The sequence below is a fragment of the Bos grunniens genome, chromosome 2 (assembly GCF_055505025.1).
Source record: "Bos grunniens cultivar Pamir isolate PY7600 chromosome 2, Bosgru_T2T1.0, whole genome shotgun sequence".
Classification (NCBI taxonomy): Eukaryota; Metazoa; Chordata; class Mammalia; order Artiodactyla; family Bovidae; genus Bos; species Bos grunniens.
Window position 1 is genome coordinate 71,461,417 of NC_141166.1, and position 16,602 is coordinate 71,478,018.

The window sequence follows — 16,602 nt, forward strand, 5'->3', positions numbered from 1 at the left end:
AAGTTTAGCTTGTCCTGAGAATTTTTATATTACATTAATTTAAAAGATTGTTTCTTGCTAACATTAAATTTTAAAAAACAGACATCTGTTCTCCTATTTGGTGCCACCAATAAATCTTATGCTGAAAATCATAATTGATTTTGTTAGCTTGGCACAGGTTAAAGGCGTGTAAAGAATGTGGACTTCTAAGAAATTTTATCCTGGGAAGAACTACTGAAGTAACATTTCAGTTACTCAAAGACTAAGTTTGGTTGAAATTTATTATCTGTATACCTCTCTACTTTCTATTTTTGCTGTTTTGACCATTGCCAGTACTTCTTGGCAATTACAGGATGAAATAGTTGAAACAGTGATAGTGAAATTAAAACTTTAAATTATTCTCTAAATATGGTAGGAAAAGAAGTTGAAGTCAGAAGTTTTTAGTTGTCCATGTGCTCTGTGTTCATATGCCATACAGATCATGTGTTGTCACTCAGGATTCCAGAAGTAGTAAGCCTTGTTAATATATTGGAAAAATCTTGAGGAGGTCTTCTTCCACTTGGCTATTATGCTTTTTATCAATGAACAGCCTCTTTAGAAGGAAGCAGTATTATTGCTTACCTGAAAGTATGAATTACTACTGCTTTGCAGTATTATCTTCTCTCCTAGTTATATCTATTTCAATGATTTTTATATTTGAATACTGTAACCATGGCAAATGAGCAGTTGAGGACTTCCTTCCTGCATCTTTGTAGTTGAGGGTTCATCTTCTCAAGAAATAGTTATGGTAGATTACTTCCATGCTGTGATTACCTAGAAATCTAGCTAACAGGGCTCTGTCAGAATGTGACAGCAGTCACATTGTGGACCTTTGGAACTATTGGGAGAGGCTACATTGAAGTATTTGCTAACGTCCTTCATCTCTTGGAACAGTGTTGGCCTGTGATTATATTTTTCTGAATCTAAAGACCCAAATAGAGATTTCTAATATCTTGTTTCAGTCTTCTACTTTTCTTCCCATACATAATTTAAATCCCATTATTGTATAATGTTTCAAATTATGACCTTGATGAAAGGGAGTCTGCTGTTTTGTACTATGTGTTAAACGAACATCAGAATCTCTACTAAAACAAAACCAAAAAGCGAGGCCGCCTTAAAAGCTTAGGTGAACACTTTGAAGCTTAAAAAAGCCATTAGGGGTACATAAGATACCTATAATTATTCCTGTAAATAAATTTTGATTTAAAAAAATGATTTTTTTAATTGACTTCTATCAGCCTGATTAACCCCTTAAACTGATTTTTCCACTGGCAAGGAACAAATAAAATTCATTTTTTCTATAGAATTGAGCTCACAAGGTAAAATGAATGTTCTCAGAATTATACAGTCTTATTTCAGAAAGAATGCTAATGCTGCTTTATAGTCAGTCGTGCAGAGCCAATTTGGGGTTGCAAGGTATGACTTCTATGGAATCCAAGGTTTTTCGTCAGGCACTTTGGTAAGATCTGTAACACTAATTCTCAGTGTGCTGGCTGAAGAAGCAAAATGTCCTTAAGGAAGGATAAAGTAGGAATTAATTTTAACATATATTTCCCAGAATCGTATTAGCAAATAAATGAAATGTTATTTTTATATCAAGCAATTCTAGTTGTAATCCTGCATCATTTCTGCCTACTTTCTTTTTGAAATAGTTATTACTAAATAATATTATAGGAAGAGTGAAAAAAAACAGAAATGACTGTTAGCTGTGACATCTGCAGATTTATATGGCTAGCATAATTGTGTGCTGACTTTTCTTCAGTAGTGACAAGGCATACATGCAGAATTTGAAGGTAGGGTTCTACTTTATTAGTATGTCATGTACCAAAGATTCCATTTAGATAAATTGAGGTACTTTTTTTACATAGACTTGCAGGTTTTAGACCCACCCCATTTCCTTTTTAATACTATTAGTTTCATTCATCTGTGGAAAAATTAAGTATTTCATAGTTCATACTCTATATATACTCCATAGGAGATTTCCTTTTAAATATTGGAAACCTTTAAAAAACTGGAGATAGAAAAGGGGTTCATTATAAATTTGAAGCAAATAATGACCACCGAGAATTTATTGTTATATTAACATGAAACTTTTTTATTTTTGCCATCAGGCACCAAGAGTACATGATAATTGAAATCTCTATTTTAATTTTAACTCATTTTAATGATTACCTTATTTTCATTGTGATTTTTTTTTGTTTTCTAAGAAAAAATTGTGCTTTGTGTATCTTAGAAACTAAGCATCTTTTAATGTCATTGCATTTATAAAACAATGCTTTCCTATAAAATTTCCTATATGAAATATATATATTAGAATGACAGCTAATGAAATCATTGACATATATTTAAGGGAAAATTGCATATGAAAAGAAATTAGTATTCTTTGGTTAGGCATATTTGCCAAAATGCTAAAGTGAAATGGCAAAATCTCCAATGAGAACATTTTGAATTTTTGTAACAAATGATTTTATTTTTCATATGGGGGTTTGGAGTGGAGAAGTACTCAGATGATGACACGATTTCCTTCATGATACTAATATTTTAAAGGTGGAAAAGAAAACCCTCCAAATTGAAACTTTGAACAAGGTAATTCACTAAATTCCTACTTGGTTTTCCTATACCTAGTTTTAATTATGGCAAATAATAATAAAGTCAGGCATTGGTATTTGTTAACTTCAGTGGATCTTTGTAAGACAGGCAGAGATTTTTGTTTCAAGAATCTTATTTATTTTGGACATAAGGTGAAAACAGCCTCAGAATCTTACTGCCAGTATTTGTTTATTCAGAATAGCTCTCAATTTTCTTTTTTTCCTCAACAAAAAAATTCAGTGTCAATCAGTTAGATCATGTAACATCCAAAGCAAAATTTTGTGGAAGGCTATCTGTGTCATGATATTCTGGTATAAAGGGTAATACACTAAGTTCTTTTGACCTCTGCAGTAGTTTAGTGCAAAATTATATGTATTTTAATATATGTGTTCCAAGTAGAGTTTTTGAGAGACAATGTACTAAAAGACCAGTGGCTCTAAAACTTGAGGATTTCACCAGCATCTCTTGCAGGGCTTGCTGGTCCCCACTCCACAGTTTCTGATTGAGAAGTGTTAGAGAAGGCCTGGGAATTTGCATGTCTAACAGTTTCCAGGTAATGCTCCTGCTGATGGTCCTAGGAATCATTTGTGAATCATTACCCTGAGGAAACAGTCTTGTTCTGATAGGTGGGGCCATGCTCAGTAAATCTTTAATCCAATTTTCTGTCTCCCATGGGTGGAGCTGTGTTCCCTCCCTGTTGTTTGACCTGAGGCCAAGCTCTGGTGGAAGTAATGAAGATAATGGCAACCTCCTTCAAAAAGAGTATTAAAGATTTACTGAACATGAGTCTTCTGCCAAGAGAATGCACTGGTCATAGCAAACACCCTCTTCCAACAACATAAGAGAAGACTGTATACATGGACATCACCAGATGGTCAATACCAAATTCAGATGGATTATATTCTTTGCAGCCAAAGATGGAGATGCTCTATACAGTCAGCAAAAACAAGACTGGGAACTGACTGTGGCTCAGATCATGAACTCCTTATTGCCAAATTCAGACTTAAATTGAAGAAAGTAGGGAAAACCATTAGACCATTCAGGTATGACCTAAATCAAATCCCTTATGATTTTACAGTGGAAGTGAGAAGTAGATTTAAGGGACTAGATCTGATAGAATGCCTGACGAACTATGAGCATAGGTTCCTGACATTGTACAGAAGACAGGGATCAAGACCATCCCCAAGAAAAAGAAATGCAAAAAGGCAAAATGGTTGTCTGAGGAGGCTTCTCAAATAGCTGTGAAAAGAAGAGAAGCCAAAAGCAAAGGAGAAAAGGAAAGATATACCCATTTGAATCTAGAGTTCCAAAGAATAGCAAGGAGAGATAAGAAAGCCTTCCTCAGTGATCAGTGCAAAGAAATAGAGGAAAACAATAGAATGGAAAAAAAACTATAGATCTCTTCAAGAAAATTAGAGATACCAAGGGAACATTTCATGCAAAGATGGGCTCAATAAAGGACAGAAATGGTGTGGGCCTAACAGAAGCAGAAGACATTAAGAAGAGGTGGCAAGAATACACAGAAGAGCTATGCAAAGATCTTCATGACACAGATAAGCATGTAGGTGTGATCATTCACCTAGAGCCAGACATCCTGGAATGTGAAGTCAAGTGGGCCTTTTGAAGCATCACTAGGAACAAAGCTAGTGGAGGTGATGAAATTCCAGTTGAGCTATTTCAAATCCTAAAAGATGATGCTATTAAAATACTGCACTCAGTATTCCAGCAAATTTGGAAAACTCAGCAGTGGCCACAGGACTGCAAAAGGTCAATTTTCATTCCAATCCCTAAGAAAGGCAATGCCAAAGAATGCTTAAACTACCGTACAATTGCACTCATCTCACACGCTAGCAAAGTAATGCTCAAAATTCTCCAAGCCAGGCTTCAACAGTACTGAACCGTGAACTTCAGATATTCAAGCTGGTTTTAGACAAGGCAGAGGAACCAGAGATCAAATTCCCAAAATCCACTGGATCATAGAAAAAGCAAGAGAGTTCTAGAAAAAACATCTATTTCTGCTTTATTGACTGTGCCAAAGCCTTTGACTGTGTAGATCACATAAACTGTGGAAAATTCTGAAAGAGATGGTAATAGCAGACCACCTGACCTGCCTCTTGAGAAATCTGTATGCAGGTCAGGAAGCAACAGTTAGAACTGGACATGGAACAACAGACTGGTTCCAAATAGGAAAAGGAGCACACCAAGGCTGTATTTTGTCACCATGCTTATTTAACTTATATGCAGAGTACATCATGAGACATGCTGGGCTGGAAGAAGCACAAGCTGGAATCAAGATTCCTGGGAGAAATATCAGTAACCTCAGATGTGCAGATGACACCACCATTATAGCAGAAAATGAAGAAGAGCTAAAGAACCTCTTGATGAAAGCGAAAGCAGAGACTGAAAAAGTTGGCTTAAAGCTCAACATTCAGAAAACTAAGATCATGGCATCTGGTCCCATCACTTCATGGCAAATAAATATGAAACAGTGGGCTCCAAAATCACTGCAGATGGTGACTGCAGCCATGAAATAAAAAGACACTTACTCCTTGGAAGAAAAGTTATGACCAACCTAGACAGCATACTAAAAAGCAAAGACATTACCAACAAAGGTCCATCTAGTCAAGGCTGTGGTTTTTCCAGTAGTTATGTTAGATGTGAGTTGGACTATAAAGAAAGCTGAGCATTGAAGAATTGATGCTTTTGAACTGTGATGTTGGAGAAGACTCTTGAAAGTCCCTTGGACTGCAAGAACATCCAACCAGTCCATCCTAGAGGAAATAAGTCCTGAATGTTCATGGAAGGACTGATGTTGAAGCTGAAACTCCAATACTTTGCCCACTTGATGCGAAGAACTGACTCATTTGAAAAGACCCTGATGCTAGGAAAGATTGAAGGCAGGAAGAGAATGGAATGACAGAGGATGAGATGGTTGGATGGCATCACCAACTCAATTGACATGAGTTTGAGTAAACTCCAGGAGTTGGTGATGGACAGGGAGGCATGGCGTGCTGCAGTCCATGGGGTTGCAAAGAGCTGGACATGAATAAGCAATTGAACTGAACTGAGCTTTGCCCAGGACCCAGAGATTCCTCAGAGACTGTGACATAATTGTGTTTGAGTGTCTCCTGTGGAGATATGGGTCAGTGGTGGTCTGCTGCAGGGGCAAGGGCTCTGGGTGCAGTAGACTGGTGTGTTGCATAAGCCCTCTTGGAGGCCATTGCCATTAATTCCACCATAGTGCTGCCAGAACATACCCAGGACTGGGGAAACAGACTCTTGGTGGTTATAAACAAAACATTGTGTGCACCAGGACCCAGGAGAAAGGAGCAGTGACCCCACAAGAGACTGACCCTGACTTGCCCAGGAGTATCCAGGAGTCTCTGGCAGAGTGTGGGTTGTTGGCGGTGGCCTGCTGCAATATTGGGGGCACTGAATGCAGCAGTGCTTGCATGGTACCTTTTAAAGGAGGTCACAATTATCTTTATTATCTCCACCATAGTTTGGCCCCAGGTAAATAACAGGGAGGAACACAGCACCACCCATCAAGAGAAAATTGGATTCAAGGTTTACTGCCCATTCATGGCTCTGCCCATCAGAACAAGACCAAGTTTCCCACTCAGTCAGACTCTCCCATCAGGAAGATTCCATAAGCCTTTTATCCTTCTCCATCAGAGGGCAGACAAACTGATAACCACAATCACAGAAAACTAACCAATCTGATCACATGGACCACAGCCTTGTCCAATTCAATGAAACTATGAGCCATGCCATGTAGGGCCACCCAAGACAGACAGGTCATGGTGGAGAGTTCTGACAAAACATCTTACACTGGAGAAGGGAATGGCAAACCACTTCAGTATTTTTGCCTTGAGAGCCCCATGAACAGTATGAAAAGGCAAAAAGATAGGACACTGAAAGATAAATTCCCCAGGTCGGTAGGTGCCCCATATGCTACTGGAGATCAGTGGAGAAATAACCAGAAAGAATGAAAAGATGGAGCCAAAGCAAAAACAATACCAAAAAAAAACAAAAAACAAAAAACAGTTCTGAATGTGACTGGTGATGGAAGTAGAGTCTGATGCTGTAAAGAGCAATGTAGCATAGGAGTCTGGAATGTTAGGTCCATGAATCAAGGCAAATTGAAGTGGTCAAACAGGAAATGGCAAGAGTGAACATCAACTTTTTAGGAATCAGCAAACTAAAATGGACTGGAATGGGTGAATTTTAATTCAGATGACTATTATATCTGCTACTGTGGGCAGTAATCCCTTAGAAGAAATGGAGTAGCCCTCATAGTCAACAAAAGAGTCCAAAATGCAGCACTTGGATGCAATCTCAAAAATGACAGAATGATTTTTGCTAGTTTACAAGGAAAATCATTCAATATCACAGTAATCCAACTTTATGCTCTGACCAGTAATGCTGAACAAGCTGAAGTTGAATGGTTCTATGAAGACCTACAAGGCCTTCTAGAACTAACACCCAAGAAAGTTGTCCTTTTCATTATAGTGGACTGGGACGCAAAACTAGGAAGGCAAGAAATACCTGGAGTAACAGGCAAATTTGGCCTTGGAGTACAGAATGAAGCAGGGCAAAGGCTAATAGAGTTTTTACAGGAGAATTCACTGGTTATAGCAAACACCCTCTTCCAACAACACAAGAGAAGACCCTACTACACATGGACATCACCAGATGGTCAATATCAAAATCAGATTGATTAATACTCTTTGCAGCCGAAGATGGAGAAGCTCTAAACAGTTAGCAAAAACAAGACTAGGAGCTGACTGTGGCTCAGATCATGAACTCCTTATTGCCAAATTCAGACTTAAATTGAAGAAAGTACAGAAAACTGCTAGACCTTTCAGGTAGGATCTAAATCAAATCCCTTATGATACAGTGGAAGTGACAAATAGATTCAAGGGATTAGATCTGAAAGAGTGCCTGAAGAACTATGGACAGAAGTTTGTGACATAGTACAGGAGGCAGCGATCAAGACCATCCCCAAGAAAAAGAAATGCAAAAAGGCAAAATGGTTGTCTGAGGAGGCCTTAGAAACAGCTGAGAAAAGAAAAGAAGTGAAAGGCAAAGGAGAAAAGGAAAGATACACCCATTTGAATGCAGAGTTCCAAAGAATAGCAAAGAGAGATAAGAAAGCCTTCCTCAGTGATCAGTGCAAAGAAATAGAGGAAAACAATGGAATGGGAAGGACCAGATATCTCTTCAAGAAAATTAGAGATACCAAGGGAACATTTCATGCAAAGATGGGCACAATTCATTGTGAGCAGAAATGGTAGTGACCTAACAGAAGCAGAAGACATTAAGAAGAAGTGGCAAGAATACACAGAAGAACTATACAAAAAAGATCTTTATGACCCAGATAACCACAATGGTGTGATCACTCACCTAGAGCCAGATATCCTGGAATGTGAAGTCAGGTGGACGTTAGGAAGCATCACTAGGAACAAAGCTAGTGGAGGTGATGAAATTCCAGTCAAGCTATTTCAAAAGCCGAAAGATGATGCTGTGAAAGTGCTGCACTCAGTATTCCAGGAAATGTGGAAAACTCAGCAGTGGCCACCGGACTGGAAAAGGTCAGTTTCATTCCAATTTCTAAGAAAGGCGATGCCAAGGAATGCTCAAAGGACCACACAGTTGCACTCATCTCACACACTAGCAAAGTAATGCTCAAAATTCTCCAAGCCAGGCTTCCACGTGGACCATGAACTACCAGATGTTCAAGATAGATTTAGAAAAGTCAGAGGAACCAGAGATCAAATTGCCAAAAACCACTGGATCATCAAAAAAACAAGAGAGTTCCAGAAAAACATCTACTTCTGCTTTATTGACTATGCCAAAGCTTTTGACTGTGTAGATCACAATAAACTGTGGAAAATTCTGAAAGAGATGGAAATAGCAGACCACCTGACCTGCCTCTTCAAAAATCTGTTTGCAGGTCAGGAAGCCACAGTTAGAACTGGACATGGAACAGACTGGTTCTAAATAGGAAAAGGAGTACGTCAAGGCTGCATATTGTCACCCTGCTTATTTAACTTATATGCAGAGTACATCATGAGAAACACTGGGCTGGAAGAAGCACAAGCTGGAATCAAGATTGCCGGGAGAAATATCAATAACCTCAGATATGCAGATGATACCACCCTTATGGCAGAAAGTGAAGAGGAACTAAAAAGCCTCTTGATGAAGGTGAAAGAGGAGAGTGAAAAAGTTGGCTTAAAGCTCAACATTCATAAAATGAATATCATGACATCTGGTCCCATCACTTCATGGCAAAATAGATGGGGAAACAGTGGAAACAGTGGGGCTCCAAAATCACTGCAGATGGTGATTGCAGCCATGAAATTAAAAGACGCTTACTCCTTGAAAGGAAAGTTATGACCAACCTAGATAGCATATTAAAAAGTAGAGACATTACTTTGGCAACAAAGGTCTGTCTAGTCAAGGCTATGGGTTTTCCAGTGGTCATGCATGGATATGAGAATTGGACTGTGAAGAAAGCTGAGCACTGAAGAATTGATGCTTTTGAACTGTGGTGTTGGAGAAGACTCTTGAGAGTCCCTTGGACTGCAAGGAGGTCCAATCAGTCCATTCTAAAGGAGATCAGTCCTGGGTGTTCATTGGAAGGACTGATGCTAAAGCTGAAACTCCAATACTTTGGCCACCTCATGTGAAGAGTTGACTCATTGGAAAAGACCCTGATGCTGCGAGGTATTGGGGGCAGGAGGAGAAGGGGACAACAGAGGATGAGATGGCTGATGGCATCACCGGCTTGATGGACATGAGTTTAAATAGACTCCAGGAGTTGGTGATGGACAGGGAGGCCTGGCGTGCTGTAATTCATGGGGTCGCAAAGAGTCGGACACAGCTGAGCGACTGAACTGAATTGAACTGAACTGAACATCACACAAAATGCCAGGCTGGATGAAGCACAAGCTGGAATTGAGATTGCCGGGAGAAATATCAATAACCTTAGATATGCAGGTGATGCCACTCTTATGGCAGAAAGAGAAGAGGAACTAAAGAGCCTCTTGATGAAAATGAAAGAGGAGAGTGAAAAAGCTGGCTTAAACTCAACATTCAGAAAACAAAGATCATGGCATCTGATCCCATCACTTCATGGCAAATAGATTGGGAAACAGTGAAAACAGTGAGAGACTATTTCTTGGCTCCAAAATCACTGCAGATGGTAACTGTAGCCATGAAATTAAAAGACACTTGCCCCTTAGAAGAAAAGCTATGACAAATCCAGATAGCATATTAAAAAGCAGAGACATTATTTTGCCAACAAAGGTCCATCTAGTCAAAGCTATTGTTTTTCCAATAGTCATGTATGGATGTGAGAGTTGGACTATAAAGAAAACTGAGTGCGAATGAATTGATGCTTTTGAACTGTGGTGTTTGAGAAGACTCTTAAGAATCCCTTGGACTGCAAGGAGATCCCACCAGTCCATCCTAAAGTAAATCATCCTGAATATTCATTGGAAGGGCTGATGCTGAAGCTGAAACTCCAATACTTTGCCCACCTGATGTGAAGAACTGACTCATTGGAATAAGACCGTGATGCTGGGAAAGACTGAAGGCAGGAGACGAAGGGGATGACAGAGGATGATATGGTTTGATGGAATCACTGACTCAATGGACTTGAGTTTGAGCAAGCTCCAGGTATTGGTGATGGACAGGGAAGCCTGGTGTGCTTCAGTCCTTGGTGTTGCAAAGAGTTGGACACGACTGAACTGAACTGAACTGACCCTGAAGAAAGAGAAGTAATTTTAAAGATAGAATCCCCTTGTTCTCCATTAGTGGATTTATTGGGGGGCATTTAATCCAGATAGGTCTGCATTTCCTTAGCTGTAAAATGGAGATTAATGCTACTTACTTGGGACTGTAGGAAATGAGATAGCCAAGTTGGAAATGCCCCATCCGACATGCCTGAGACTCGATAAATGCTGATTCCTTTGGTTCATTCTTCCTTTACTATTCTCAGGTGGAAAGTAAGAATTAAACTTAGCATCTTCTAAATTCCTCTCAACTCTCATTCTATGTGCCTGGAAGTTCTCTGGTTTAAGAGACAATGCCAAACAGTGTTTTGGTGCTTTATAGAGTGGTGTGGTGGTAACATTGCGTAGACCATAGTTTTGTTTTTTGCCTTTGTTACAGCTTAGCATAGACTCTTTAAGTTTTCCGTCAGATTTCTAAAGCAGCATTGAAGAAGTTGTATCTGAACTTGTGATGATTTCTGGATGCTGAGGGTATCAGATAAATAGGTACACTTTTCTAAGTAACTGGCCTTGTTAGAGTCTCCACTATGTTGCCTCCTATAAGGCATTCTCAAATATCTAGTTTTCATTACCTTCTTCATTTTCAGACAGTGTTAAATAAGCTACAAAACAAATTCAAGCTAAAACTATAAGCATATAATTTTTACAGCATGAAATTGTTCAATATTTTAAAAATAATCACTAGTGTATTATTCACTGTTGTGAATTTATAATCTGAAAACTTGGGGATGCTCAAAGTACTGGGCTAAAATACTATTAGATGTGTTGTGCTGTTTAATTCCACCTTAATAAAGACAATAATCACAGCTAGGGTCCTTTTGCCTCCCCTCTCATCCACCATCTAAATCTATAGAGTAAATATGGGGATGAGTACAGATAAAACAAAAAGCATACACGGCTAATTGGTTGGAGTTTGGAGACATGTGTGGAACTTGAATAAAGCATTTGGATCCATCCAGAATGGTCTCCTTAAACTGCAGACTGCTGGGGGCCTGCAAGATGAGCATTGGAGACTCGGGTGGGAGAGTTTTCCCCTTATGTTGTAGGCTCCAACTGCATATGAAATACTATTTTTAAAAACCTGAGCAGAAAGAGGCTAGTAAGAATGCAGATAGGACATTGAGAATGCTAATTCCCTTGGTTAGTATAACATGAAATATCTGATAGTGGCAAAACAAAAAAGTCAAATGTCAGGATGCAATGTAAGATAAAACTTCATCTAGTATAATCTAAAGTGGGTCTTAATATTCAGATTAGTGTTAAGAGATTAGGTAGCAGTATTTTTGCGGGACCAAGAATATGTATTTATTTTGTATTTCTTTGTAGTCACCCTGGTACATTCTTGTGAAAGTTTGTTTTGCACCCAAGATACTTTCTATGCAGTTGACTCTTGAACAGTATAGGGGTTCATCTGAGTATAATTTATCATTACCTTCTGTATCCATGGTCCCACCACATCTGTATATTAACCAGCCACAGACCTTATAGTCCTGTGTTGTGCTGTGCTTAGTTGCTTCAGTCATGTCTGACTCTTTGCGACCCTATGGACTGTAGCCTGCCAGACTCCTCTGTCCATGGCATTCTCCTGGCAAGAATACTGGAGTGGGTTGCCATTTCCCCCTCCAGAGTATCTTCCCAACCCAGGGATAGAACCCATCTCTTAAGAACCACCATCTGTTAAGTTTCTTGCATTGGTAGGAGGGTTCTTTACCACTAGCACCACTGGGAAGCCCTTATAATCCTGTAGTATTTAGTGTTGAACAAAATCCACGTATTAGTGAAGCTGTCCAGTTCAGACCTGAACAGTTGTTCAAGGGTCAACTGTATTAAAATTTTATAGTATATTCTTAATCCCCTTTGACTAGGAAACTAACGCTGAAATTGTGTGTCAGCAAACTATGATTTGTATTTTTACACTAGACAAGAATGCATCGTTCTGGTCAAGTTGCCACATTTTAATTTTATCTGATAGTTCTGTATTGAGTGATCAGCAGCTAAGTGCAAATACTCCCATCCCTGTAGTAGAGATTATTTTATATAAAAGTCACCTTAATTACTAGACCCAGAAGGCCAGAGGTAATGAAAAGTACTTTAGAAAGATGAAATGTTAATGATAAATTAAAGGGAATAATCTTAGATAGATTTTCTTAAGTGTAATTTAGTGCAGATTTTGGTCTCAGATTTGTTATTAAACTTGATAATTTTATTCTTCCATCTGTTGAATAAAACGAATATTTTCAGATTTTCAGAACTTGGCATATTTAAAATTTAAATATAATTATAAAAATTAATTCTAATTATTATGTTATAAATTCTGTTATAATACAAGGTCAGAATTATCCCAGTTTTGGAGGCAGTTTGAAACTGCTTATTTTTATACTATATGATTTAAGAAAAATTGTTTTATAGACTGAATAACCTAATGTAAAATATGTATGATTTATTTTAATGCATTTGTATAAAATCATTTGTATATTCTTACAGTTTGCAGTTTCTGTTTCAGTAAAAATATGTGAAAAGTTCAGATATATCCTTGTGCAAACCACTATTTGATTCCTAAAGTTTCCTTTTATTGAAACATTTGCATTTATTCTTTCATGCCTGAATCTCCAAGATGTATCTCCTGTGATAAAGTAGGTCTTCCTGTAGAACAATGTGGTTCAGCTTTAAGAGGCCAAACATTAAGCACAATGAGATGCACATTATACTTATCAAGGTCTAAACCCTGGTGGCGCAGATGATAAAGAATCTGCCTGCAATGTGGGAGACCTAGGTTTGATCCCTGGGTTGGGAAGATCCCCTGAAGGAGGGCATGGCAACCCACCCCAGTATTCTTGCCTGGAGAATCCCATGGACAGAGGAGCCTGGCGGCCTACAGTCTATGGGGTTGCAAAGAGTTGGATACAACTGAAGTGACTAAGCACAGCACAGCACAAAGCCGACTCACAAGGTGACGTTTTTGAATAATAACTCTTGGGAAGGTTCTCTGTAGGAGAACCACGTTCTATCTCACAGTAAGGCCCTTCCAGTGAGTTTTCCTCCAGATGGAACAACTCACTATTTTACTGAGTATTATAACAATCATTTCCACCCAGAAAACAAAAGCTACTCAATTATTTTAAACAGGGAATTTAAAACAGGATTGATGCTCTTTAGTTAAAAGAGCTGAGAGAACCAATAAAAGACTGAAGCAGCTTGGAAATAAGCATCAGCAGGAAGCCAGTCCTCTCTCTAGGTTGGTGGGACAAAGCCCACAGCCAGGTCTGCAGGAGAAAGGTGAACCTCAACAGAGAAGAGCAGGAGCTGTTCATGTGATACAGCTAGAAACAAGACAAAGACTCTGCTTTCCCTTTTCTTTCTGCCACTGACTCCCACTGCAGGACTTGCCTGGGAGCCAGCTGCTGCAAGAGCTTGGAAATTGGAGCCTTTGGATGTCAGCTTATCTGAGTTACAGAGCAGAGGTCATGCAGGCCAGAGTTGGCACAAGTACTAAGTAGCTGGCTTGCACTTGGAGGCCCAATTGTGTGGAAAACATATATCTTTAAAAAACAGAATTACAGTATGTGAAGATGTCATGTACTGCGACAAGAGTACAAGAAACACTCTGAAACCAGGATTGGTTTTGTTCATCTCAAGTCCACTCCAAAAAGAGGAATTGGGGGAAAATACCTTCCCTGGACATCTGTCATCATTCCCATCCCTCCTCCTCCACTTCTCACTGCCATCGTTTCCTCTCTTCCTCAAAAACTGGCTGCTTTAAAACCAAACATAAATATAAAACATGAAAAACATTTTTTAGTGACTGAGAGTTTAAGAACTAGAGAATTCAGGATAGTGCATTCATGGAATTGTTGGAAAGAGGAACTAAAACAATTTCTTAATTTCTTGAAAGACTCTTGAAAGACTGAAAATAGAATCTTAAGGAGATAGTGTTTTCAAAACTTCGCTCTATTTAAAACTCTTCATCTTAATTTTTTTGAAAACCCATTAAGCACTTATCAGTTCTCACCATTAGAGATAAACGTTTTGAACTGGTTTACTAACCATAGGATCATTGTTTTATAGTTGGAAGTTTCTCTACAGAATATCTAGTGATAGAATTGGGGTGACCATATATCCCAGTTTGTAGAGGACAGTCCTGGTTTATATCTGTTGTCCTAGTATAATCATTAAGAAGGCTCCAATTAAGAATATAATTTATATTCAATTAATGATATGCTGGGCTTCCCTGGTGGCTCAGTGGTAAAGAATCTACTCGTCAATGCAGGAAACACAGGTTCTGTCCCTGAGCTGGGAAGATCCCCTAGAGAAGGAAATGGCAACCCACTCTAGTATTCTTGCCTGGGAAATCCCATGGACAGAGAAGGCTGGTGGACTGTAGTTCATGGGGTCAAAAAAGAGTCAGACACAACTTAGTGACTAGACAACAACAACAGCAATTATATGGCTGCCCTAATGTACTCTATATGTTTCCTGACAAGTAGGCTACTGACAGATTTCACATTCTCTGACTCCCAGTGTAGTGTTCATTACTCTAGATCTGTGTGCTTGCGTGAAAGAAGCCATATTGATCAACGATCTTGGGTCTTTTGATCAGGAAGATAACTCCTGTCTTGAAGCAGTTTTCCTCTTTGAGAAGAATGCTAGGATACTTCATGGAGGTAAGTGAAGAACCTGATTATCTGCTTGTGCTATTGGCCCAAATTGTTCTTTCTAGGGCCATAAACCAGTTATTAAATTAACAAGCAAACTTTTATTTTTCAAGTTGATTGAGATATAATTGTAAAACTAAGTTGTAGTATGTTTAAAGTGTGAGGATTTGATCCATGTATACATTGTGAAAGGATTTCTACTATAAAGTTAATTAACACGTCCGTTACCTCTCATAGTTATTTATTTTTTGGTGAGAAAGCTTGAGATCTACTCTCAGCAAACTTCAGTTATACCATAAAGTGTTATCAACCATAGTCACCAAGCAGTACATTAGATCCTTAGAACTTAACTCATTTTATAACTGAAAGTTTGTACGCTTTACCAACTTCACCCCATCTCCCTCAACTCCCAGCCCTTGGAAACTACTGTTCGACTCTTTGTTGTTGTGGTTTTCTTTTTAGATTCTACATATGAGTGATACCATGCAGTATCTGTCTTTCTTCTGTCTGGATTATTTCAATTATCATAATGCCTTCCAGGTTCATCTGTGTTGCAAAGAGTAGGATTTCCTTCTTGTCGAGGTCTGAATAATATTGCATGTATATATTATACACACACGCATATATATATATACAGACATTTGAGTTTACCTCAGCTATTGTGAATAATGCTGCAACGAACATGGGAATACAGATATTGCTTTGAGATAGTGATTTTGTTTTCTTAGGATATATATCTAGAAGTGGAATTGTTGGGTCATATGGTAGTTCCGTTTTTTAATTTATTTATTTGTTTTAAATTTTTATTTATTTTTTAATTTATTTTGAAACTGCTTTAATATTTTCCATAGTGGCTGTTGTACCATTTTACATTTCTGCTAACAGTGTACAAGTCCTTTTTTCTATATATTTACCAACTTCTATTATCTTGTCTTTTTTTTTATAAAAGCCATCAGGCTGTGAAAGTGCTGCACTCAATATGCCAGCAAATTTGGAAAACTCAGCAGTGGCCACCAGACTGGAAAAGGTCAGTTTTCATTCCAATCTCAAAGAAAGGCAATGCCAAAGAATGCTCAAACTACCGCACAATTGCACTCATCTCACACGCTAGTAAAGTAATGCTCAAAATTCTCCAAGCCAGGCTTCAGCAATATGTGAACCATGAACTTCCTGATGTTCAAGCTGGTTTTAGAAAAGGCAGAGGAAGCAGAGATCAAATTGCCAACATCCGCTGGATCATGGAAAAAGCAAGAGAGTTCCAGAAAAACATCTATTTCTGCTTTATTGACTATGCCAAAGCCTTTGACTGTGTGGATCACAATAAACTGTGGAAAATTCTGAAAGAGATGGGAATACCAGACCACCCGATCTGCCTCTTGAGAAATTTGTATGCAGGTCAGGAAGCAACAGTTAGAACTGGACATGGAACAACAGACTGGTTCCAAATAGGAAAAGGAATTCATCAAGGCTGTATATTGTCACCCTGTTTATTTAACTTATATGCAGAGTACATCATGAGAAACGCTGGACTGGAAGAAACACAA

General features: G+C 38.5%; 1 long non-coding RNA gene across 2 annotated transcripts; it reads left to right on the top strand.

Annotated features, from left to right (window-relative positions):
- Positions 1–1,866: 1,866 nt before the first annotated feature.
- Positions 1,867–16,144, top strand: LOC147378222 (uncharacterized). 2 transcript variants are annotated; one of them, XR_015145285.1, is made up of 3 exons: positions 1,867–2,604; positions 14,925–15,067; positions 16,008–16,144. It is a non-coding gene; the product is annotated as an uncharacterized LOC147378222 (long non-coding RNA). The 2 variants fall into 2 exon arrangements; XR_015145286.1 differs by having other exon boundaries at positions 2,474–2,604; positions 15,004–15,067.
- Positions 16,145–16,602: the final 458 nt, after the last annotated feature.